We start from the raw sequence: 27,454 nt of genomic DNA on the forward strand, positions 1-27,454 counted from the left end.
ACCTGTCTTTGCTGCTCTTATTCCAGGAGACATTTGTTCCTCTCATTGTGTGAGATGGGCTTATAGCTCACATACAGTGGAGACATAATAGCTAAACAGTTATTATTTTAGCCTGGAGGATCATAGATCTGCCCCCTGGGATTTATGCAGTAGTTTCAAAGCCCAAGCTAAGTGAAATGTGTATTGTTCAGACTTGCTTTACTATTCTTTCAAATGAAAGTTTAATCAACTTGACATTTACAGTAAGGAGTGTCTTGGTGACAGCGTTTATGTAGCATACAGCAATCTCTATCTGAAAGTAAATATGAAAATATGGAATGAAAAAGGCAGGTTTGAGTGTCTAATTAAGACTCCAAGTCTAAAAACGGTCTTTCAAGGGTTGAGATATAGCTGAAGCCATATCATGATTTAGAGGCCATTCATTTTTCTCCACAGTGTTTTCAGGTTTCATGAGGGAGGAATAAAAAGGATAAAAAGGTCCAATAAGTTTGGGAAACACCTCTGTCAAACAAAGAAAAAATTATTAAGAACTTCTGAGAACATTTAATAGACTAATATATAATTTAAATTTCCTTAAAACATATATTATGCACTTTCCAGAACTTTTCTGATCACAGAAACTTTTTTTTTTCCAGGCAACAACTTTTGAGACAAATATTCCATGGAGGGTGTTTTAGTGCCAAAGAATTTCGCCTCTTCCCTGGGCATTGTTCTACCTTACCATTTTCTCAATGAAGACTGTCTTTCTTTATTTCTCTTCTCTATTTTTCTCATCAGAGCTTCTTGAAGTTTCTTTAAAGCTTTATTTTAAAAAGTATTTATTTCAGAAGTTAATAGGTAAAATTCAGGTAAATTCCTGTTTTATAGAAATTTGATATACCAACATAGCTCTGCTAAATAGGTTTACATGATTTTAGTTAGACTATGGTTATGAGACTTGATTTATCATGCAATATGTTGTTTACAGTTCATGAAAGTGCAATTATTTGAACTAATGATTTCACTTACCTGAGGTACCTAGAGTAGTAAACAAACTCATAGAGACAGAAAGTAGAATGGTAGTTGCCAGGGGCTGTCAGTGGAGCATGAGGTATGGGGAGGGGTTGTTTAATGATTTTAGAGTTTTGGTTTTGCAAGATGAGAAATTTCTGGAGATGATTAGTTGCTCAACAATGTAACTATGCTTAACACTAATGAGCCATATACTTAAAAATGGTTGAGATGGTAAATTTTATGTTATGTGTATACTATCACAGTTTAAAAATTATGTGATTTTCAACATAGTACTTTATTAAACCTCATTAAATGTAAAGACAAAATGGAATTATTTGAATATTTAAAATTATTTATCTCTTCATGAAAAAAGAAAACTGGACTGGTAAAGAAAAAAAGTCTCTACCAGAGATTTTTGACTAGAACAGAAGTCTAAAACTTTTTAAACAGTCTCCTCAATTAAGACAGCAACCAACAATGCAAATATTTGATATTCTGGTAAAACTGCAAAATTTTATGGATCTTAAAATAAGAGTACTTTAAAATTTCAAGTTGTTTCCTCAAATATACATAGAGATTACTATTAATCATTTTGAATGTATATTAATTATACATTTCTAAGTTAACTTCTGTTACCATGAGTTTAGATATTTATCCCTAAATTTCAACTTTTGGTGCTTCAAATTGCTATTACCATCACTAATATGATTTCCTGTCTAACTGATTTCTGGCTAGATTTCTGGTAACATTTGGCATCATTTAGGAAAATGACGTGCCCTGCAATGAGGAAAGTATGTTTCTATGCTCCTTTCTTCTCTAGCTCTGTTCTAGAGAACCATTTGGCTTCTTTGTTCTTATAGGTTGTATTTAGTAATATTATAATTCCTTCAAGAATTTAAGGGCAAGTGGGAAGTAAATACAAACCTCACACAGTACTTAATAATCACATGCAGCTGTGTTAGAAAAACACAATATGTACAGCAGCACAAACCCCTCTCATACCAAGAGCATTTGCTGCCTGCTCCCCTTTTATGCAGCACCAGCCAGGTGCTCCAAGGAAATAGATATGGGGTTTTCAGTTAATGAATGACAACAGAAACATTAATATTCCTGCCATACAACCAAATCTATGGTGTATGAAATAAAACCGTATTCATTGCGTACAAGTAGAGTGGTAAATGCACATAGTGAGGTGATAATTGAAGAGGGAGTTGTAAGAACTCTAGGTGAAGAGAATTGCAGATATATTCCATTTGTCTTTCTTCAAGTCCCTGAATAGAGTTTTAGGAGCTATTTGTATTATAAAGGAGGGAAACCTGTGAAACTGTTACAGGGTCAACATTTCAGGAGCAAGATGAGACTTGGAGGCAGGGTTGGTAAAGAAAATGAGACTACAACAACAGAAAGGCATAATTTAAGAGAACTGAAATTTTCCCTGGAGAGAAAAATGTCATCTCTTCATGATCAGAATGAAAATGTCTCTCTTGAGCCCCAAGGTACTAGAAATTTCCACAGTACCAAAAAGTATGAGTGATCATAATGTTGAAATGTGACCAAATTCACACTTTGTTAGATAAACCTGGATGACATGAGACTTAAGGAGGCTGCAAGAGAGAAATAGAGAAACAGGATACTCTGTGAGTTCCCACCTATTGTCCCACCCCTGAATCTTCAGAATATCCACCTGGAAAGAGAGCCTCATGGGGATGGGAATTGTACCTGTGAAGAAGGAGAGAGGGAGCCTTGATTTTAGCCTTATGTCCAAAAGTGTTTAAAATGCGGAAAATAATCATACAGAGACTTCATCAGAATAATGCAAAGATGGAGTCCATGACGAAGTCTGGAAAAGGAAAGCATCCCTGCATACAGCATAGTATATGACAAGGTAGTCATTGTGAGGCTTTTGCAGAGGTCTTAAAGCTGTCAGTGATATGGGAGAGGAGTACGGAAGTGCTGGGTAGAGAAGGGTGGGGTCCCTAGCAAGGGCTCCACCCTTGGGCCTATGCCCACAGACCCAAATAAGGACAGGCATTTCTGTTTTCACACCCAAAAAGTTGCCTTTTGGTTTGCCACGCCTCACATTCTGTGCCCATAAAAACCCAGGACCGTAGTGGGCATACACACAACCAGCTGAATGTCGAGAGGAGCAGAGGAGCAGAAGAACACACCAACAGACACCAGAAGAAACTGGCAAGCCATTGACAGGGGGATGAAGTGAAATTCAGTCAGGGGTGATCAGAGGAGAGACCGGCCGCTAGGTGGCCTGACTCCGGGGAAGACCACCTTCACATTCCATCCCCTTTCTGGCTCCCTATCCATCTCACTGAGAGCTACCTCCACCATTCAATAAAACCTTGCACTCATCCTCCGAGCCCACATGTGATCCAATTTTTCTGGTGCACTAGGGCAGGAACTCTGGATACAGAAAACCCTCTGACCTTATGATAAGGCAGAGCATCTAACTGAGCTGATTAACACAAGCCACCTGCAGACGGCACAACTGAAAAAACACACCGTAACACACGCCACCTGGGGCTTCGCGAGCTGGAAACAATCAACCCTAGATGCTGCTGTGGGGTATTAGCCCAAAACACTCCCCACGACCTGTCTTTCTGCATGTTCCCCCTAGGGGTTTGGGCAGTGGGGCGCAGAAGAAGCCAGCCACACCCTTGTCACATGCCCTGTGAAGAGGGATAAGGGAACTCCTCCCATTTCATCAGCATCTCGTCCTTCATTGTTTTTACCCCTCACCTCCCACTTCATATAGTATTTAGTGCAAAATTCTAAAATAAAAAGGTGTATGATTCTTCAATTCTGGAGAAAGCTAAGGAAGTTGTATCGTAATTACATATACAGTCTTGAGAGTGAGAGCCACTGGAGAGAAGGGAGGGAATCAGCCACATGCCTGAGACCTGGAGGGCACAGAAAAGCCTGTTTGGGATGGAGCAGCGGACCAGGGGTTTTACCCAAAAGAGATCCCACATAGACCCTCACTGTCAAAGCAACTCATTCAAACTTACATATTTATTATTTTTCAGATGAACCACTACAATGATACTATAACAGAATCATTTCCACTAGATGCCCAGATGTATTGGTACAATTTATTAAGCAAAGCTCTAAGATGAAAAAGAAAAAAAATTTTTTAAAGGTCCTTTGTAAAGCAAAAACAATGGGAAATCTTAGGTCTATTTACTAACTCATTTGGTCGTTTTACTCTAACAGTAAATCATTTAAACTAAGAGTTGTGCCTGAAGAAGTTTTTAAAAATACCCTATTTAAGTCTAAGAAACACCATTAAAATGTGTCATCTGAACTCATAATTTCACAGAATTCAGCCTGGATTCTTTTCTTTTGTGCACACTGGATTTCATATCAGTAGTGGCTCAAGGTTAAATGTCATTATTTTCTTCAGTTCATAGAGTTAAAGTTTATTCTGCTTCGTAGCTTCCTGCTGAGTCATCTTTTTACATTAGTTCTCCCACTGTGTGATTTGAAGGCTCTGCCTCCACAAACAGTTCCAGAACACATCATGCTGCTTCCTGCAGAAGTTCATGCACAAACTCCCAACTGCTTGAAAGTGGCTCTCAAACTTTCCCAAGCACAACAATCGCCTAGACCTTGTTTAAAATACTGACTCCTGGTTTTGCATGTTGAAATCAATTTGCCCAGTGGTTCAGTTGTAGATGATCCTCAGATCCTGCTTTGACAAACATTGTTTTATTTTTCCCTGTGCTGGCGCCTTAATGAAGGCTTCCAAACAAATCCTGTGCCCACAGATTTCTTCCTCTGCCTATCTAGAGTGATATATTGACTTCTGATTGAGCCCTGGATAGTTTATCTTCTTGCATTGTTGCTTATTTCATGTGTTATATCTTAGTTCTGGAATGTACTGAACACACCAGGGAGGAATCCCATGTCTTAAGTGACTCTATAGTACTATATAATAAGCTTTAAGCAATATTGGCATGGACTGTCCATGGAACAGAGAGACTTTAATAGTGAAAGAATGAAGTTAATTATATCCTTGGAGGCAATGGACAAAGAGTACCTGCAAAGGCATTAGATGAAGGACATATTGGCGCATAGGCAGTGTTGCAGCCTAGGCCTTTGGTGCCACTATAGACATAAAAACATGAGGCAATCCACATACAGGGTGGGGCACCACAGAGCCAGGGAGACCCAGGGACAGGCTCTGTCTTTCCTTGCTATGTTTCTTGGGTGTGTCTTTTCCATAAACTTTAGCATGCCCAACTAGAAAATAAAATTGTATTATGTGTTGTCCAAGATTCCTTCTGAGGCTATAGAGTTTAGAAATTTTCTTGTATCTGGGGAAGATACCAACTATAGTAGGAATATTGGTGTTACACAAGTAAAGAATTTTCTGGTTGTGAAGTTGTCACTACCTTTGTTCTCAGTTTTCTTTTTCTAATTTCAAATTATTTTCTATTTAAAAGTCTTTACACATATTTTCTCCACTGTTTTACATCTCTTATAAATTAGAGGCAATGCTATTTGATATTATTCTCATTCTACATGTAATTATGCTGAGGCTTTTTAGCACTCTGATATTCATTTCTGCCACTTCTGTGGGAAATGTCTTCTTGGAAGATTTTTGCATCTGAGAACCTTCCTGAGATATTCTATTTTATTATCCTGTCGTCTTTTTGCTGATATCATCTGTAAAACCTTTTTCCACTTCATCTCACAATTTTTTTTCCTTTCCATTGCGCTGTAAAATGTGCATTTCATAATATAACTACATAATACAAGTCCCAGGCTCCTTCTATCCCTAAAAGAATGTGTATGGTTTTATAAGTAAGGTTTTTGTAAGTTGATTTCTATTTTTTGTAGCTGATACATAGGTATCATTTAAGTACCTTACCTTTAGTTTTACAATGGAAATGATATTAGGCAATTAGATTATTTTCAAATATCCCATATAATTTCTACTACAAGTATTTAAGACTGAATCACTTTTCTATCTTTTGTAGCATAATAAATTTCAAATATTTAGTTTAAATTTCATTTAATGCTAAATAAACATCACTTTTTATTATTTAGGTAAAATGACAAAAGTTAAGAAAAAATTAAAAGGAATATATTAGTAATAATTCTCTTAATAAACTGTAAAACTTTTCATTTATGAATGTTGAATTAATCATAGCCTAATGCCATTTTGTAATTCTTTTTACTTGCTGATATATCATAAAAATTATCACATAATCTTTATAATTTTTAATGGCTGCATAATGTTTCGTCGAGTTAGCTATTCCATCACTCAATGAAGCTCCTTTCTGCTGTGCTCACCCTCCAGTTGTCTGGGTACTCAATTCTTCCTGGAGGTTGGCCAAGAACTTGGGACCTGGAATGTTCCAAAATGTTCCCTGACAAATGGTGGGACTAAAAGATCTGTAACACAAACAGGGCTGAAACACATTCCCTATTCACCATGTTGCAGGCAACGAGAAGGAGAGAAGAGCTACTGCCCTTCAGGGAGCTCAGACCTAGGGGGGCCCCCCAAGCCAGGGCTGTGACACCCTTTTTGGGGTTCTGCAGTTCCTGGTATCTCCAAGCTTCCTAATACCAACTCATTTCCCTCATCCAGATGTGGGTGCCCACAGCAGAAGCTGCTTACAGTGCATCTGATCCAGCCACAGTCTTGCACAGAGCTGGTGCCTGAGCCGGTGCCTGTGCCAGCACCTGGAGCTGTCTGTCCCTCCATAGCAGCTAGCATGCTGGCTGTGAGCAGTGGCTGGACCCCATGCTTGCTCGCTCACAAACCCCTTGCTTCTCTGTGCCTCACTCTCCCTTGGCAGGTGTGGGATCCAGGCCAGTAGCACGAGCCTAGCTCAGCCTGCCAGGACAGGTGGGCAGAACAAGCCCAGCAGGCCCAAGCAAAACTCGGGCAAAGGTGCCACTGGCCACAGAGGTTTCTTGCTGGTAAAGTTACACTTAAGAATCCTGTGATAGTAGCAGCAGAGTTGCTCTGATTGTAACCTAGCCCATCTGGTTCTTCTTAATCTGCCATGATTCCTATGATGCTCTAGACCTCTAGGGTTCTACAGGACAAGATTTGAAAACGACTGGTTTAAAGAAAAGGAGATGTCATACATCATCATAATTTGTGCCCTGGAGAAAATGGCTGACAGTAGCTTAAATAACACTTCTCTTTGAGGAGTTTTACTTGAAATAGGGATCGAAGTAACTGAACCCCAGTAGAAAAATTTCATAAATCAGTGTGAGTGGGAGAATTGGCAGCAGAGGGAGGTGGCAGGCACAGAACCAATTCAGTTGCTCTAAAATCATGTTATTCATTCTGTCACCTACTCCCTGGATGAAGTGATGGCCACAGACAATTTATTGTGAGTCATTGTCATTAGAAGACACTTGATACTTTTTGAGGCGTGCACTGTTCACATGAATTAATCCTAATCCTACAAAATAGGCCACTTTATAAATATACCAAATAATAAATAGGCATTTGAAATGACTCCCAAGAAAGTAGTAGAAAAGAGTAAAATTTGAATACAATAATGGCTAGTTAGAAAAAAGAATTTAAGATTTTTCTCTCAATCAATCAAACCAGATTAACATAGTTAAAGGGGAAATGACAAGTGGTGATTATTTAGTGCCTGAGAGCACGAGGGAGGGTTTTGTTTGTACTTTCAACCAAAGAAGTGAATGTTCCAAAATGTCACTGAAGAACAAAATGTCATCTGGTGGAATTGATGGCTGATAAATTTAGAGCAAGTTGAAGAAACTATTACTTTGTGCCACATTTAGCCAACTTGTGAAACCCACTGCCACAGGAGGTTATGGAGTTGAGCACCATAGTTGGTTTTAAAATGGAACAAATAACTTTATGATTAATAAATGCCAGTGCCAGCTCTTCATGCTAAGATAAAAAGGGTATGTTTCAGAGCACAGGCTAAGTGCTGCAGGGGTTAGAAGTAGGGACCTTTCCCTTGTAAACACTGATGTGTAATTAGCCATACAGAACACAAGAAACATTTCTACCTCTCTGCCAGAACTAGATACTGCCCCCTGCAGAAGTAGGGGTCCGGGAGAAGGGCTGCTGTGGAGTTAAGTGTGGAAGAATCCCAGTAAGGGGCTTGTGCTGAGCTTGCTCAGCCATGAGCTACCAACAAGCAATCAAACCAAAATCGTTGAGACTGTTCTGCCCTCTCCATCACCTCCAACAATTTCATGCTGAGCTTGCATCCTACTCTCTAAAATCAACAGTGGGCCACCACCTTCTTCATCATCTGAGTATCCTGGTGGCCCATTCTGCCCTCCTCTCTTCAGCAAAAGACGTCTCTCTTTCTGAGTGTCTGCTCATAGTTCCCATGTATTCTCCCATCTTGATAATCTGGCCTGGATCATGAAGAAGCATAAAGATCCTTGAACACTTTTCTTGGTGCAGGTGTTCACAGTTCAACAGCTTTGAGGGTCAAAGTAGATATTGTAAGTGTGTGCAGCAGCCCAAGTACAAGAACATTTAACTTCTAGAAATAGAATCAAAGTCTTCATTTTTACTAAATTAAAACTAAATTAGAAGTGAATGGTGTAATGTAAGCAGATATGATATTTTGGATTATATGTTAAATTCAAAATAAAAAGATTAACTGAAAATTGTCAAACTCTAATTCTCCTGATTTATAATTAGAAAACTAACATCCTGCAATTGTGTTCGCAGCCGCCGCCGCGCCACCGTCGCTCTGCAACACCAGCGCCGCCTCTCGCTCGCGGAGCTCCAGCCGAAGAAGGGGGGTAAGTAAGGAGATCTCTATACCATGGCTCGTACAAAGCAGACTGCTCGCAAATCTACCGGTGGTAAAGCACCCAGGAAGTAACTGGCTACAAAAGCCGCTCGCAAGAGTGCGCCCTCTACTGGAGGGGTGAAGAAACCTCATTGTTACAGGCCTGGTGCTGTGGCACTCCGTGAAATTAGACGTTATCAGAAGTCCACTGAACTTCTGATTCGCAAACTTCCCTTCCAGCGTCTGGTGCAAGAAATTGCTCAGGACTTTAAAACAGATCTGCCCTTCCAGAGCGCAGCTATCGGTGCTTTCCAGGAGGCAAGTGAGGCCTATCTGGTTGGCCTTTTTGAAGACACCAACCTTTGTGCTATCCATGCCAAACGTGTAACAATTACGCCAAAAGACATCCAGCTAGCACGCCGCATACGTGGAGAGCGTGCTTAGGGATCCACTATGATGGGAAACATTTCATTCTCAAAAAAAAAAAAAAAATTCTCTTCTTCCTGTTACTGTTAGTTCTGAATGTTAGATAATTTTTTTTCCATGGGGTCAAAAGGTACCTAAGTATATGATTGCGAGTGGAAAAATAGGGGACAGAAATCAGGTATTGGCAGTTTTTCCATTTTCATTTGTGTGTGAATTTTTAATATAAATGCAGAGACGTAAAGCATTAATGCAAGTTAAAATGTTTCAGTGAACAAGTTTCAGCAGTTCAACTTTATAATAATTATAAATAAACCTGTTAAATTTTTCTGGACAATGCCAACATTTGGATTTTTTTAAAACAAGTAAATTTCTTATTGACGGCAAAAAAAAAAAAAAAGGAAAGAAAACTAACATCCTTTTTTCTATGTAACATGTATTAGACTTTGTATTTCTCTTTAAAATAGACAGTACAGAATTTGGCCTTGAATCCCTTAAATGAGAACAATATTTTGTTTTATTTTAGTTCATAATGGAGAACAGATGTTTTCAATATAGGTACTTCCAAACATAGTTTGCTTTTGTGTTTAGAGTAACTACTTTCAAGACATTGAGGAAATCTAATTTTCTAACATCATCCTATTTTGCTATCAGTATCATATTTTAATGCTACTTGATTTATTTGATAAATTTGCATTCATTCTATCAGTATTAATAGCGAGAAACAAAGTGAAAAACATTTGTTTATTTTTTTAAAAAGTTTGAAGTTAGAGAACTTTGTTTGGAATTCGGTCTTCCACTCTGCAATGGGGAATTCCCATAATCATAATATTCTAAAAATTGAGTCTGGTTTAAAAAGTGTGGTAGATTATTTCTTGCCAAAGGAACAATTCTTTCTAAAAATAAGATAATCAAAACATAAATGTTAAACATTTTTATAAGCTCCATTGCATTTTAAAAACTAATCATTACTTTTCATGGTAGCATTACTTATTTGATTTGCTTTCACAAAAGAACACCATTGAAATTTCTGTTGTTTCTCTCAGTTCATTACATTCTCATGATGCATTATCTTTCTGTAGTTTTTTCAAAATGATGACTTTAGTTGCATTCTTTTGACAAAGGCATACTTTGTGTAGTAAACATGAAAGAGTTGTCTCCAATTGTTTTTTTTTTGTAGAGCCTTTCACCTGTTTGGTTAAATTTATTGTTAGGTATTTTTTTAAGCTATTGTAAATGAGGATTGCCTTCTTGATTTCTCTATCAGCTATTGCATTATTGATAAATAGAAACACTACTGAGTTTTGTATATTTATTTTGCTTCTTTGAAAACAACTTTGCTGTCTCTCACTTTTCTTGAATTATATTGTCTTTGCAGTCTGTATGTCATTTTCCACTTTTGCTAGAGATGTGGAGTCACAAAACATTTCTTAACTACAGAAAAATAACAGCACAACTATAATGAAAATGGAAACTGATAACAATCATTGTTAGGCTCATGAGATGTGATTCTAGTAAATTGGAGAACATGCCATTCTAGAGAGAATAGCAGTTACACAGTTCCAACCAAATGCCACCTCGTAAGACTGAGGCCCCAGTGTTGTGAGAACATCTCGATGATTCCAGAGAGTCCAAATACACAGAATTTCTCCCAAGTTTTAAATGTAGCCAACTAATTGGAATATTTTTTATTGATACATAATATTTATGTACTTTTATGGGGTACATGTAACATTTTCTTATAAGCACAGAATGTATAACAATCAAGTCAGGGCATTTAGAGTATCCATCACCTCAAATAGTTATCATTTCTGTATGTTGGGACATTTCAAATTCTCTTTTCTAGCTATTTTGAAACATGTGATACATTATTAACTGTAATCATCCTACTCTGATATCAAACAGAATTTATTCATTCTAACTGTTTCTACGCTTAACTAGCCTCTCCTCATGCCCTCCCCATACATCCTTCCCAGCTTCTAGTAATTATCATTCTACTCTTTATAAGATCAAGTTTTTTAACTCCAACATATGAATGAGAACATGCAATATTTGTCTTACTGTGCCTGGCTTATTTCATTTAACATAGTGATCCCTAGTTCTGTCCATGTTGCTGCAAATTATAGGATTTCATTTTTTTTATAGTCAAATAATATTCCATTGTGTATATATACCATATTTTCTTTATTCATTCATCTGTTGTTAGACACTTAGGTGGATTCCATATCTTTGCTATTGTGAATTATGCTGCAGTAAATATGACAGTGCAAATATCTCTTTGATATACTGATTTCCTTTCCTTTAGATAAATACCCAGTAAAGGGATTGCTGAATTGGATAGTAGTTCTATTTTTAACTTTTTTTTTTTTTTTTTTTTTTTTTTTTTTTGAGACGGAGTTTCACTCATGTTACCCAGGCTAGAGTGCAATGGCGCGATCTCGGCTCACTGCAACCTCTGCCTCCTGGGTTCAGGCAATTCTCCTGCCTCAGCCTCCTGAGTAGCTGGGATTACAGGCACGCACCACCATGCCCAGCTAATTTTTTGTATTTTTAGTAGAGACGGGGTTTCACCATGTTGACCAGGATGGTCTCGATCTCTTGACCTCGTGATCCACCCGCCTCGGCCTCCCAAAGTGCTGGGATTACAGGCTTGAGCCACCGCGCCCGGCTATTTTTAACTTTTTAAGAAATTCCTATACTGTATTCCATAGTGGCTGTACTAACTTACATTCCCACAAACAGTGTATAAAAATCTTTTTTCTCTACATCTTCATCAGCATCTGTTATTTTTTCTTTTTAATAATAATGGCCATTCGAACTAGGGTAAGATTAGATTAGTAATATTGAACCTTTTTATACACCTGTTGGCCATTTGTATGTCTTCTTTTGAGAGATATCTTTTCGTGTACTTTGCCCACTTTTTTATGGGATTACATTCTTTCTTGCTTTTGAATTGTTTTAGTTTGTTGTCTTTTTTGGTTAATAGTCCCTTGTCAGATGAATAGTTTACAAATATTTTCTCCCACTCAACAGGTTGTCTTATCACTCTGATGATTATTTCTTTTGCTGCTCAGAAGCATTTTAATGTATTATAGTTCTATCTGTATACTTTTGGTTTTGTTTCCTGTGCTTTTGAGATCTTAGCTGTAAAATCTTTGCATAGACCAATGTCCTGAAGTGTTTCTCCTGTTTTCTTCTAGTAGTTTTATATTTTCAGGACTTATGTTTATGTCTTTAATCCATTTTGGGTTAATTTTTGTATATGGTGAGAGATAGAGGTCTAGTTCATTCTTCCGCATATGGGTATTCAGTTTTCCCAGAACTATTTACTGAGAGAATAATCCTTTCTCTAGGGTATATTCTTGGAACCTTTGTTGAAAATAGTTGATTGTAAATACCTGGATTTGTTTCTGGGTTCTCTATGCTGTTCCATTGGTCTATGTGTCTGTTTTTAATACCAACACCATGCTAATTTGGTTACTATAGCCTTGCAACATATCTTGAAGTCAGTTAGTGTAACACCTCCAGCTTTGTTCTTTTTGTTCATAATTGCATTGGCTATTTGGGGTCTTTTTTTGGTTTCATACAAATTTTAGGATTGTTTTTTCTATTTCTGTGAAAAATGACTTTGGTATTTTGATTGGAATTGTATTGAATCTGTAGACTTTCAGTAGTATGGTCATTTTAACAATATTAGTTCTTCCAATTCAAGAGCATGGGTTGTCTTTCCATATGTTTGTGTCCTCTTTGATTTCTTGTCTTTTCTTTAGAGACAGGTTCTCACTGTGTCACTCAGGCTGGAGTCCAGTGGTGTCATCATAGCTCACTGTAACCTCAAACTTCTAGACGCAAGCAATTCTCCTGCCTTAGCCTCCCGAGTAGCTAGAACTATATAGACATGTGTCACCACACCCAGTAATTTTTTTTTTTTCCAAGAGAGAGGTTCTTGCTATGTTTTCCAGGCTGGTCTTGAACTCCTGGACTCAAGAGATCCTCCCACCTCACCCTTGACTCCCCAAGTGTTGGGATTACATGAATGAACAATCACACCCCACCGTCTTCAATTTCTTTCTTCAGTGTTTTGTTGTTTTCCTTGAGGAGGTCTTTCACCTCCTTCATTAAATTTATTATTGGTTATTTTTAAGCAACTACAAATGAGATTGCCTTCTAAATTTCTTTTTTTTAGCTATATCATTATTGATAAATAAAAATGCTACTGATTTTTATATGTTTATTTTATTTCCTGCAAATTTATTTGATCTGATTATTAGGTCTAAGAGTTTTTTGGTGGAGTCTTCAGATTTTTCTAAATAAAAGATCATGCTATCTGCAAAGAGGAACAGTTTGACTTCCTGTTTTCTAATTTTGATACCTTTTATTTCTCTCTCTTGCCTGATTGCTCTGGTGAGGACTTCCAGTATAATATTGGATAGGAATGGTGAAAGAGGACATCTTTGTCTTGTGCCAGTTCTTAGAGGAAAGGCTTTCAACTTTTCCCCATTTAGTAAGGTGTTAGCTGTGGGTTTATCATATATGACCTTTATTATGCTGAGGTATATTTCTTCTATGCCTAGTTTGTTGAGAGGTTTTTTTTTTTTTTTTTTTTTTTTTTTTTTTTTTTTTTTTTTTAAATCATGAAGAGACAATGAATTCTAACAAATGCTTTTTCTGTTTCTATTGAGATGATCACATTGTTTTTATCCTTTATTCTGTCTATGTGATGTTTCATTTTTACTGATTTGCATGTGTTGAACCATCCTTATATCCCTGGAATAAATTTCACTTGATTGTGGTGTATTATCTTTTTGATATGTTGTTGAATTCAGTTTGCAGTATTTTGTTGGTGATGTTTGCATCTATGTTCATCAGGGATATTGGTTTATAGCTTTCTTTTCGTTATTGTGCCCTTGTCCAGTTTTGGTATCAAGGTAATGCTTGGGGAGAATTCTATCTTCTTCAAATTTTTGGAATACTTTGGGGAAAATTGTTGTTTATTTTTTCTTTATGCATTTGGTAGAATTCAGCAGTGAGGTCATTTTGTCCTGGGGTGTTTTTGTTGTTGTAGAAGACTTTTTACTACTAATTTAATCGTATTACTTATTATTAGTATGTTCAGGTTTTCTATTTCTTCCTGATTCCATCTTGGTAGATTGTATGTATCCAGGAATTTATTCATTTCTGCTGTATTTTCCAGTTTGTTAGCATATAGTTGTTCATATGATATGTTCATGTCAATGATCTTTGATGATCTTTTGTATTTTTGCAGTATCAGTTGTAATGTCTCCTTTTTCATTGTGACTTTTAAAATTTGGGTCTTCTCTTTTTTTTTTATTAGTCTAGCTAGTGGTTTATCAGTTTTATTTATCTTTTGAACAACCAACTTTTTGTTTAATTGATCCTTTATAGTGTCTCTTTCATCTCCTCTATTTTGTTTAATTCTCCTCTGATCTTTATTATATATTTTATTCTACTAATTTTGGGTTTGGCTTGCTCTGATTTCCTAGTTCCTAAAGTGCTTCATTAGACTGTTTGAAATCTTTTTACTTTTTTGATGTAGGTGTTTATAGCTACAAACTTCCCTTTTAGCATTGTTTTTGTTGTAGTCTACAGGTTTTGGCTTGTTGTGTTTCCATTTTTATTTGTTTCAATTTTTTAAAATTTTCTTCTCCTGCAGCCACGGAGTCAAAGCTGGTTGCTGGCCCAGTCCTGTCCTGCACAACCTGCCTCCTCTTTTTCCTTTCACATGACAGATGCCGCTATGTTCTTCACCAAGGACTTTCTGGCAGGTGGAGTGGCTGCAGCCATCTCCAAGACAGTGGCAGTGCCCATGAAGCAGGTCAAACTGATGCTGCAGGTGCAGCATGCCAGCAAGGAGATCACCACAGATAAGCAATGCAAGGGCATTATAGACTACATGGTCCATATTCCCAAGGAGCAGGGAATCCTGTTGTGGCACAGTAACCTGGCCAATGTCATTAGATAATTCCCCACCCAGGCTCTCAACTTCACCTTCAAAGACAAACACAAGCAGATCTTTCTGGGTGGAGTGGACAAGAGGACCCAGTCTTGGTGCTACTTTGCAGGGAATCTGACATCATGTGGTGCCACTGTGACCACATCATTGTGTTTTGTGTACCCTCTTGATTTTGCCCACACCCGACTAGCAGCTGATGTAGGTAAAGCTGGAGCTGAAAGGGAATTCTGAGGCCTCGGTGACTGCCTGGTTAAGATCTACAAATCTGATGGGATTAAGGGCCTGTACCAAGGCTTTAATGTGTCTGTGCAGGGTTATTATCATCCACCGAGCTGCCCACCTCGGTGTCTATGACACTAGAAAGAGAATATTTCCAGATCCCAAGAACACTCACATTGTATCAGCTGGATGATTGCACAGACTGTCACTGCTATTGCTGGGTTGACTTCCTATCCATTTGACACTGTTTGCCCCCGCATCATGATGCAGTCAGGGTGCAAAGGAACTGACATTATGTGCACAGACTGCTGGAGGAAGATTGCTCGTGATGAAGAAGGCAAAGATTTTTTTCAAGGGTGCATGGTCCAATGTTCTCAGAGGCGTGGGCAGTGCTTTTGTGCTTGTCTTTTATGATGAAATCAAGAAATACACATAAGTTATTTCCTAGGGATCCCCCGCTCAACCCGTGAACAGGTATGTTGTATTATATAACATATCTTAAGCATTCTTGACAGACTCCTGGCTGTCAATTTATCAGTGGCAACTATATACTAGTTGAAAATGAGAAGTAATAATATTCATCTGACTAGTTTTCTCTTAAACCCATTTCTATGATGATGACGATGGGACTGAATTATATTTTGTATTTCAATCACTCCTGATAAATAGCATATTTGGAGAAATAAAAATATCTAAAATTTAAAAAATTTCTTCTTAATTGTTTTCTTGACCCAATGGCTGTGTATTTGCAGCTTCCAAAGTTCTTCTTTTTATTAATTTCTAGCTTTAATTCACTGTAGTCTGAGAAGATAGTTGGTATAAATTTGATTTCTAAAAATTTGTTGGACTCATTTTGTGGCCAAACATATGACCTGGAGAATGTTTCATGTGCCAAGAGGAAGAATGTATATTCTCTAGCTGTTGAATAAAATGTTCTGTAGGTGTCTGTTAAGTCTATTTGAACTAAAGTGAAATTTAAGTTCACTTTAGATGTAATGTTTCTTTGTTAATTTTCTGCCTAGAAGATCTGTCTAGTGTTGATTGGGGTTGAAATTCCCAACTATTATTGCATTGAAATCTATCTCTCCCTTTGGATCTAATAATGTTTCTTTACACATCTGGGGTCTTCAGTGTTGGGTGCATATATATTTAGAATCATTATATTCTCTTGCTCAGTCTTCCCCTTTATCATTATCTAATGACCATCTTTGTCTCTTTTTGCTATTTTGACATAGAGTCTCTTTTATGTGACATAAGTATAGTAACTCCTGCTCATTTTTGGTTTCTATTTGCATGGAATTTTTTTTTTAATTCCTTCATTTTCAACCTCTATGTGTCTTTACAGGTGAAATGATTTTCTTGTAGGCAGCATAGAATTGGATCGTATGTTTTTGGACCCCTTTAGCCAGTCTATATTTTATAAGTGGATAATTTAATCTGTTTACATTCAAGGTTATTATTGGTAAGTAAAGGGTTATTCCTGCAGTTTTGTCAATTGTTTTCTGGTTGTTTTGTATATCCTTTGTTTCTTTCTTTTCTCTTTTATTGTTTGTCACTGTAGTTTGGTGGTTTTCTGTAGTGGTAAGATGAGTCCTTTCTCCTTCTTATTTGTGTGTTTGCTCTACTAGTGAGTTTTATACTTATGTGTGTTTTCATAATGGTAGATATCAACCATTCACTTCCAAGTGTAGGGCTGCTTTAAGCATTTCGTTTCTTTCTTTCTTTCTTTTTTTTAGATGGAGTCTTACTCTGTCACCCAGCCTGGAGTGCAGTGGCACAGTCTCAGCTCACTGCAACCTCCGTCTCCCAGGTTCAAGCAATTCTCCTGCCTCAGCCTCACATGGGATTACAGGCACATGCCATCATGCCCAGCTAATTTCTTTTTGTATTTTTAGCAGAGACAGGGTTTCACCATGTTAGCCAGGATGGTCTCGATCTCCTGACTTCATGATCCACCTGCCTTGGCCTCCCAAAGTGCTGGAATTGCAGGCGTGTAATTCCAGTCTGATGAGGGGGGTCTCTTATATATAACTAGATGCTTTTCTCTTACTGTTTTTAGAATTCTCTGTTTGTCTTTGACTTTTAGCAGTTTGACTGTAACGTGCCATGGTGAGATCTTTTTGGGTTGTATCTATTTAGAGAGCTCTGAGCTTTCTTATCTAGATGTCTAAATATATTGCTGAACTTGGAAAGTTTTCATCTGATATTATGTTAAATAGGTTTTCTGTATCTTTGTCTTTCTCTTTGCCTTGTGGGACACAGAAAATTCAAATATCTGGTCACTTTATAATATACCACATGTTACACAGGGTTTGTTCATTTTTTCTTTTCTTTCTTCTTTTTCCTTCCTTCCTCTCTCTTCCTTCTCTCTCTCTCTCTCTTTCTCTCTCCCTTCTTTCCTTCACTCCTTCCTTCCCTCCTTCCTTCCTTCCTTCTTTCCTTCCTTCCCTCCTTCTTTCTTTCCTTCCTTTCTTTCCTTCTTTCTTGGTTATTTCAAAAGACCTGTCTTCAGGTTCTGGAATTCTTCTGCTTTATCTAGTCTATTGTTGAAGTTCTCAAATGTTCACGTGACTTTTTTATTTCATTCATTGAGTTCTTCAGTTCCAGGATTTCTGATGGATTCTTTTTAATGGTATCTATCTCTTTGGTTCTTTCCAACTTGTTGCTAAAAAATTTTTGTGCTCCTTTGAAAGTGTCATATATTCTGTCTTTTTCATGTTTTTTGTGTCCTTACATTGATATCTATGCATCTGGTACAGCAGTCACTTCTTTTTCCAGTTTTTTGGATTGGCTTTTGTAGGAGAAGACTTTTCTGAAGATGTATTTATGATGTTAGTTTGGTAGGGCACTTTAGCTTTGATTCTAGATATATGCAGTAGTATAATCTCTATATAATTTCTCTGACTGTCAACAGTATCTCTGGTATCTGTGATTTCCTCAGTGGCTTAGGCTGTAGTTGTTAGTTAAGGCTGTGGTGAAGTTTTGCTCGGGATGAGGACACTACATGGGCCACTCCTCAGGCCCCAGTGGTGGCAGTGGCAGACCAAGCATGCCTGTCCTTGGGCCCCCAGGTGATATACATGGGCACAAGTGTTAGCAAGTTCAAGCAGGCAGATTCTTGGGCCTCCAGGTGGCTTTCTTAGGTTTTAGTAGTAGCAGTGAGAGAGTAGTTCCTCATGACCCTGGATACTATATGTGGCATGGGCAATGGAAGTAGTTGTGATGGTATTAGTGGCAGCTCTGATGGGCTATGCAGGACAGTCCCTAGGCCCACAGGTGGCATGTGCAGATAGGTGCTAGCTGTGGTGACAGCAGCAGGCTTAGTGAGCCTGTATTCTGGCCCCCAGAGGGAGTTCACAGATGCTAGCAGTGATGAGTGAGGTGAGGTAATCCCCAGGCCCTGGGGCAATATGCTGAGGCACTAGAACATGGTGCCAGGCTGGGTGCACCTGTACTTAGTCTCCTTGGTTGTGTGCATGGGAGTAGCCTATGGTGGGCAGGATGGGGTGATCCCTAGGTCCTCAGATGAAGTGCTCAAGTGGTAGCAGTAGCATTGGTGGTAAGAAGAGAGAGCCTATCCTCAGGGCACATGCATGTTAGCATGGGTGAGATTGCTGTCAGTGGCAGCAGCTGCTGGCAGGCAGCTCTCAGGCTCTGGAGAGCTCATACTCTGGCCTTCTATGCTGGTGGCAGCAGCAATAGTGGCAATGGCAGCTGGGGAGAACCTAGCCTCAGGGCAGATCCAAGCGCGTTTCAGCCCAGCTACTGGAGGGAGTAGGGTAGCTGTCAATAGCAGCAGTCCCCAGAAGGCAGGTTTCAGGCTCTGGTGAGTGCAAGTTTTGTCTCCCTTTTTCCTGGGGGCAGCCTCCCTAGTGAGCTGCTGCACTGCCCATGTGTATGCTAGAGTGCTGAGGGCTTCGCCATTCAGCTGGGTTCAATTGATGTCACGCCACTCAGCCCACTGGGTGGATGCAGGAGCATGCCAGTGGGGGATCAGCAATGTGGAGATGAAGGGGCTGTTGGGCTCCTGGGCAGGATGCAATCTGGTGGGAATTGGGGTCTGCATATGGTATCTTGCTGTAGCTGCTTAGGACGTGGAGGTGTGTGGGACTGAGTGTGATCTCCCTTTCTGGAGCAATGCTGTCATGTGGTCTCCAGGCAGCTCCCTCTTATAGTTTCAGGGCCTGCAAGAGTTGAAGGGCTCTCCTGGGGCTAGGGTTGCAGTAGTCTGCAGTGAGAGTGTGGGCCTCTGGGGATCTCTCACTTACTCTTTTCTTGTACTGAGGAGGCTCTCCAGGCACCCAGCTGTTCCTGGCCAAACTGACTGCCTTCAAAATTTAAAAAATACAATACATATCACTACACACACACTATAATGGCTATAATTCAAAAGACAAGTTTTGTTAATGATGTGGAGAAACTAGAACCCTGATAACATTGCTTGTAGGAACAGAAAATAGCACAGTCACTTTGGAAAACAACTTAGCAGTTTCTTAAAAAGTGAAACTTCACATAAAATTCAACAATTCTACTACCAGGAATTTACCCAAGAGAAAGAAAACATATGTCCCCACAAAGACATTTATACAAAAGTTCATGGCATTATTCATAATAGCTCCAAACCTATCAATTGGTGAATAAACAAAATGTCAAATATTCATATAATGGAACATTACTCAGTCATAAAAAGAATTATCTTCTAATATATGCCATAGAATGAAATCTGCAAATCATTATGCTTAGTGAAAGAAGCCAAATTCAAAAGAGTATATATTATATGTCTCCATTTATATGAAATGTCCAGAATGGACGAACCTATTAAAACAGAAAATTAGATAAGTAGTTGCTTATTACCTCAGAGGGTGGGGAAACTGGAGGAAAATGGGGAGTAACTGCTAATGCATGAGCAATTTCTTTCGGGGATGATAAATATGCACTAAAATGGATTGTGGAGATTGCTGCACAATTCTATGAGCATACTGAAAACCACTAAATTATATACTTCAAATGGATTAACACTATAGCATGCAAATCATATCTTAATAAAGCTGTTTTTAATTCAAAAATGAAAAATGCAGTAGAAAATGGGAAGCTAAGCTTTAGGAAAGCTAACAAGAAGAAACAGAACAGCATGGGAAGAAGGTCAGGAGTGAGACAAGGAAGCTGGGCATTATATATTGGAGTCTGGTGAGCAGAGGCAAGGTCTGGAGTTGATGGAGTGAATTACTGAGGGGTTCATTCCTGAGTCTACCTAGACCTGAGTGCTTAATGAATATTGGAAGATAATGCTTGATAGCATCATTAGGGGGTGGAAGGAACAGTGTGAATACCAGCGACCAGCTGTGACTAACCAGTATATATATACCTGGGTTTTCTGGATTTATATGATCGCATGGAGAGAGGGAGGATCCCTAATGATTAAGGAAATTAAATGTCCCGTTATTGATGAGAGTGGGATCTCAGTGTGGATTAAATTTAATGCAGATGAATACTGCAAGATAATTGGCTGAAGTGGGCATGATGATTATCTCATTGATATTCATTCTCTTTCTTCCCCTTTGTGTAGTGACCATGAAGTTTGGGGAGATTATCTTCAAGGACATGCCCTGAATAGGATCAGTTACTCAAAGTAAACCCATCTCCTTTGCCACAGTACAGACCTACCTCCCATAAAATGTTCTGTTTTTTGCTATAGCGGTTCTTGAAAAGTCATGTCATTTTCAGACAATTCATTTTTTCCATGTGAGGCTTTTCCTGTTTACTCCAAGACACATTAAATAAAAAAATAGAAGTAATCGAAATAATAAATGCTAAAAATAATAAATATTATTTTTTACATTGACATATTCAGTTTACTCAAAGACATGTTCAATTTACTCAACACAACATTTTCTAGTCAGACAATTTCATATGAATTTAATTTGAATTTTGAACAATGTCTAGCAAAAACAAAACAATTGACTTTGCTTACGTATGCCAAATAAGAGGGATAGAGGTTTGCAGCTTTAACAATGCTTAGTCTGTTGTGAACCTACACTATTTCTGCATCTTTCAAAGTTTTCATTTTCTTAGCTTTTATTTTATCCTAAAAGTATTTTTGTGTGCTGTAATTTTTCAGTGTAGTTTAAGTGCAAGATCACCAGAGTCCCAAGAGGTTTAACAAGCGATGAAGAAAATGGCACAAAAATTAGACTAGGAATAAATCGGTAAACCCTTAGTATATTCTATTTTATGCCTAAATTTGAATTTTTGCTTTCAAATTATTGGACTTTTAAAAATTATGTACACTTATTTGCATAGTTTGTTATATAAAATCATCAGGTACCTTGAGTTGAGACTAAATGCATCACAATTTTTCTTTTAAAATGAAAAAATATTTTTTACACTTAGCAACAGAGGCTCCAGGAAGGAATTGGACATTAAACAAGGAATAAGTGTTTTAAGTTACTCAGGACTGAGTTAATCAAAGCATGATATTTCTCTTACAGGATTTGGTTCAGTGGTTGCCCACTGGGAACCATACAAGTCAGAAAACTCATATGACTGTTAGGGAAGGGACTGGCTCCTTTTCTTCTTGAATGTGGACATAAAGTATGCAGCTCTATGGGTACTGGTACCGTTTTGTGACCATGTCAGGGAGATAGATAGCTTTGGATTGAAGCCGATATGACAGGCAGAATGAAAAGGCAGAAATAATCTATGGCTTTGAGGATGTGATTTACCTACCAAATTAAACTAAGCAGAAAAATCATCATATTTCTCGAGTTTCTAGTTATGTCTCTGCTGTTTACAGCAAACTGATCTGAGTTTTTTAATACATTTTAATAAAAAGTGTCATAAATAGGGTTTTTAGTTTCCAGAAGTATGACGGAATACATGTGCAGAGATATCCTTCCAGGAATAAGAAAAATAATATGAAGTAAATATTTAATTTTTTTTTTCTGGAACATTGCTGAACTGGAAGTAAAGAACTGGAACTAGAGGAAACAAACAATGAGAAAGTATAATTCCATGAGGATTAGCTGAATCCTAGAGGTTGCCTGATCCTTCGGAATATCTGCCAATTGTTATAGCCTGAAGTCTGGATGTTAATTGGCATATGCTTTAAAAACAGAAGTGAAAACCAGGTGCCAGAGTAGAGAAGGTAGGATCAGAAATACCTGCATGAAACCAGGACCCTTCAAAGCATGACACTCACAGTGGGTAAACAAGAGGCAAATGTGACCCACAGCAGGAAGGATATTCCTTCTCTTTGCATGGAGCAAAAATAAAGGAAAAAAGTTCCCCCTGAGATGTCCTAACCACCAGCCATATTCCCATTATTTTACCACTGAAATTAATAATGCCTAAAGAAATTTAACTAGAAATTTAATTTGAAAGTTGATAATACCCCAGATACTATTGTTATGAAGAAATGTATTTTATTTGCAGGCCTCAAATAAAATATTATGAAGTTACAATAGAAACTATTAATACACATGCAAAGAAGCAACCATGAATCAAAAATATAGCATAAATAATAGTTGTAGAAGCATATGTACATTAATAAAAATACAACACTTCAAAACTTTTGGAACAGAAGGGAAATTTAAAATCATAGGGAAATTTAAAGCCTAAAGTGTTTGTATTAGAAAAACCTTGATCACCTAAGAATTTGTCTTAAGGCATTACAAAAAGAACAGCAAAAGTTAGTCATTCTTCCCTTCATTCAATGATGATACATGCTGAGAAATGCATTGCTAGGCAATTTTGTCATTTTGTGACTATCATAAAGTGTACTTACATAAGCCTAGATAGTATAGCACACTATACACGTAGGCTATATAGGATAGCCTAGTGCTTGGAGGCTACAAACCTGTACAGCATGTTGCTGTACTCAGTTTTGTAGGCAATCATAACACAACAGCATTTGTATATATATACATATCTAAATATAGAATAGGTAAAGTAAAAATGCTGCATAAAAGATTTTAAAATGCTACACCTGTTTAGGGCATTTACCACAAATAGAGATTGCAGGACTGGAAGTTTCTCTGGGGGAGTCAATGAATGAGTGGTAAGTGAATGTGAAGGCCTAGGACATTACTGTATCCTACTTTATAGACACTGTATACTTAGGCTACACCAAATTTATTTTAAAATATTTTTCTTTCTTCAGTAATAAATGAATCTTAGCTTATTGTAACTGTTTTACTTTTACATTTTTAAATTTTAAAAAAAATTTTTACTTTTGTAATAACACTTAGCTTAAAACAAAAACACATTGCACAGTTGTACAAACTCTTTTTTCACAGTTTTATTCTATAAGCTTTTTTCTATTCAAACTTTTTTTGGTTTATTTTTGTAACTTTTTTGTTAAAACCTAAGACACAAACATATTAGTCTAGGCCTATACAGCATCAGAATGATCAATATCACTGTCTTCCACTTCCACATCTTGTCCCATTGGAAGGTCTTCAGAACAATAACATACATAGAACTGTCATCTCCTGTGGTAGCAATGCCTTCTGGAACACCTTCTGAAGGACCTACCAGAGGCTGATTTATGGTTAACTTTTTTTTCATAAGTAGAATGAATATGTTCTAAAATAGTAATAAACTGAACAGTATAGTAAATATATAAACCAGTACCATAGTCCTTTATCAGCAAGTATTATGTACTGTACATAATTGGATGTGCCATACTTGTACGTGACTGACAGTAAAGTGGTTTGTTTGCACCAGTATCACTGCAAACAAACGTGTGAGTAATGTGTTATGTTACAATGCTAAGAAGTCACTGTGTGATTGTTCAGCTCTATTACATTACGAAGGGCATCATATACGCACTCTGTTGTTGACTAAAATGTCATTATGTAGCGCACAACTGTAAACCCAGAAACTGTAAGAGTAAGAAGAAATAAAATAATAAAGACAAGAACAGAAAAACATAAAGTAAAAAACTTCATACTTTTGTATCAACAAAACCAAAAATGGTTCTTTGAAAAACTAATGATATTGAGAAACCTCAGGCAAGTTGGATTAAGGAAACAAAAGAGACAGCACAAAAGATTAGGAATGAATAAGAAGGTATAACTAAAGAGGCTACAGAGATCAAAATGACAAGAAAATATAAGTAAATTTAATGTTAACACATTTGAAAAATTAAGTGAAATGAACAAAACACTTATAAAAGTTACCAAAACTGACTCAAAATTGGTCAAGAAATAAAATTTTTGTAGTACATAATGCTCCCTTGAAGAAAACAGCAGATTCACACAATTTTACAGGAGAGTTCAAAGAAACATTCAAAGAAAGTTAACTCCAAACCTGAAATTCCAGTTAACAGAATAAAAGAGGTTTTCCAATTAGTTTATATATTTAATTTCTTTTGTTATCAAAAGTAAAGAGAGTAAAAGAAAGGGGAAAAACAGGCCAATCTTATTAATGCAAGAACAAAAAATTCTAAAAAAGGAAAAGTATAAATTGAACCCAGCAATGTATAAAAAGATGATATATAATTACCAAGTTTGATATACTCTAGAAATGTAATTTTAACATAATAAACATTAAATTTAACATTATAAAATCTATTAAGTAATGTATCACATTAATATATTGAAAAAGAAAATATTATTTTAATAGGTATAGAATATACATTTGATAACATTTAATAATCATTTTTGATACAAAATCCCAGTGGACAAGCTGTAAAAAGGAATTTATTTAACCTGAAACAGTTATGTATGGAAATTTTATAGCAAACACTGTAATCAATGGTGAATCACTATAATCATTCACTATACAACTATTGCTATTCAACATTGGATTAAATATCATAGCCAGTGCAATAAGAAAAAAAAGAAAAAGAAATGCTGTAAGGATTGGAAAGTAAATTATTATTAATCAGAGATAACATGGTTTTCCACAAAATAGGAAATCTGAAGGAATTCTGCCCGAATTGTTACTATTAATCATTTGGGGGATTAATACAATAAAGTTATTAAGGCTCTGTCAAAGTTACCATTACAAGATTAATAACTAAAAGTCAGTGGCATTTTTATATACCAGCAACAAACAGCTAGAAAAGAAAAATTTTAAAGCATAGTATTTACAATAGTAAAAAAAAAAAAAAAGTACCCAACAAGATTTTAACAGAAAGTATGTAAAGAGATGTTTTGTTTGTTTTGTTGGTTTTTGTTTGGGTCGTCTTGGTGTGTTCCTTAAGACAAATCAAACAGAAACCGAGGCTGTCATTTTAGTGGGGTTTCTAAAGGGAGTAGAGATAAAATGGATATTTTAAAAACAGGCTTGCATCCAAGCGTTTTTTTTAGTCCCACCTGTATCCTACTTCTAGAATAATTGGGGTCAAGAACCCTGAAGCTTTGCAGATTCTGCAATGGCAATTAGTGTGCTTCTAAATTTTTTCCACTGATGGATTTATTCCGATTTCATGGATCTGCTAAATCATTTACCACACAACCATCATTTACCACACAACCATCCGCCATTCAGATTCCACTACCTTCTCCCCTCTTGTCCCTTTGCCCTGGAGCATTTTTACTTCCCCCACCATTCTCTCTTCCCCTCAATCCCTTGACAGTTGTTTGAGAGTTTCTGGGAGAATGCAGAGTTCAGTATGTGTGTTTAATTCTCCATTTTTACCACAGGCCCAGTCTAACTTTCTATAAGCATATCTCTGAGAGAAATCAGGTATTCACTTGGAAACCAGGTTAATCAAGTATTCATTTGGTCATGGAAGAAAGACCATGCTCTTTTATCCCAGCAGGGCTGACTGTTCTTGAAACCTCTAACCAGTGGACAGCAATCACATTAATTGGCTTAGCCTATATGCCAAGTTTATTTAACCTGGGTTGAGAGTATTACCAGTGCCTGAGTCAGGGTCAAGTGTAACAAATGGTTCCAGGGGGATACCAAAATGTTGCTCTTTGGGGCCTGCTTAAATGTAGCTTTCCTCTCAAGTGTAGGGTGAGAAGAATCTAAGGCACACTACGAGCTCCGCCAAAAAGCAGAACTTTGATGGTTTTGTGAGGCCAAAATAAACAAGGCATGACAGCCTTGATTTATGTCTTTCCCTCTTCTCGTGACTGAGAAGAAAAGACATACAGTAATGTAATGACATGCCTTTTAGACTTCCCCTTTTGCAACTGATGTTTAATATGCACTGGTTGCTACTGCTGCGCCGTCTCAGGTTTTTCTTATTACGCATGTACCTCAAGGTGATCGTTCACAACTGACATAGTTTTAGAAATACTTTTTAATTATGATTTTAAAAGATAATAGTTATAAGAACTTTACTAATTTAGGCTGTGGATTCTTATCTATAGCTGAACAAAATTACACTCTAATTTCCTTCAAAACTTGTAATTTAGCACAGAATCAAATCTTTCCTTTGATCTTCAGATCTTCTGCCTAGTTTCCAAATCCCTAGAGATCAATCTAATCCTCTAAGAGTCTCTTCCTTTTAACTCTTTCCTTCTAGGGATCTCAGATTATGAACCCTTTTTTCAAAACCTATCATTGAGGGACCGGCATCAAATCTAGGACAACATTTACAATGTTGAACAATTGATCTAATGACCACTGACTTAGGAGATTTTGTTTCTATATTCATCACAGGTGCCCTGTATCCTTGGAAAATACCTTAACCCCAGCTTTTCTGCCCTTTGTAAATGAAAATGACAGTATTTGTAATCGGTGTCTTTATGCAAGGGAAGCGTGTATAGAAAGAAAAATACATAAAGATATCAGTTTGTACTATTGTTCCCAGTTTTCTATGGTTAGTACTGAAATATTATGAAAAAGGGAATACAATAAAAGTGAAAGGGGAAACAAGAAACAAGAGAGAATAATGAGAATTATATACAAGGATATAAAATGATACTTTCAGAGGGAAATGTAGTCATAGACTTCTTCAAGAAGCTTTTACCCAAATAGCGATGTAGGAAAAATCACCATGAACTATATATAAGAAGCTTAACAGAAAAACTAACAAAGCAGTAAATAAAAATAAAAGGAAGACATTGTTATCTCAGTTGGAGAAAATGGGAAGTGAGACGTTTATTTTGTAGGAATATTATTT

At 37.1% G+C, this 27,454-nt stretch overlaps 1 long non-coding RNA gene and 2 pseudogenes across 2 annotated transcripts in view; all 3 read left to right on the plus strand.

Moving 5' to 3' along the window:
- The window catches only part of LOC116549689, a 58,056-nt gene that overhangs the window by 24,657 nt on the left and 5,945 nt on the right, over nucleotides 1-27,454 (plus strand). The window contains exons 2-3 of the long non-coding RNA XR_004268004.1: nucleotides 20,939-21,001; nucleotides 22,233-22,516. This is a non-coding gene — a long non-coding RNA (uncharacterized LOC116549689). The remainder of the gene's footprint in view (nucleotides 1-20,938; nucleotides 21,002-22,232; nucleotides 22,517-27,454) is intronic.
- Nucleotides 8,720-9,522, plus strand: LOC116549686 (annotated as a pseudogene). The gene has a single exon (XR_004268002.1). The product of XR_004268002.1 is annotated as a histone H3.3-like (transcript).
- Nucleotides 14,492-15,941, plus strand: LOC116549683 (annotated as a pseudogene).

This window comes from Sapajus apella, unplaced genomic scaffold, assembly GCF_009761245.1.
Source record: "Sapajus apella isolate SASKATOON/1434 unplaced genomic scaffold, GSC_monkey_1.0 scaffold6, whole genome shotgun sequence".
NCBI classification, from domain to species: Eukaryota; Metazoa; Chordata; class Mammalia; order Primates; family Cebidae; genus Sapajus; species Sapajus apella.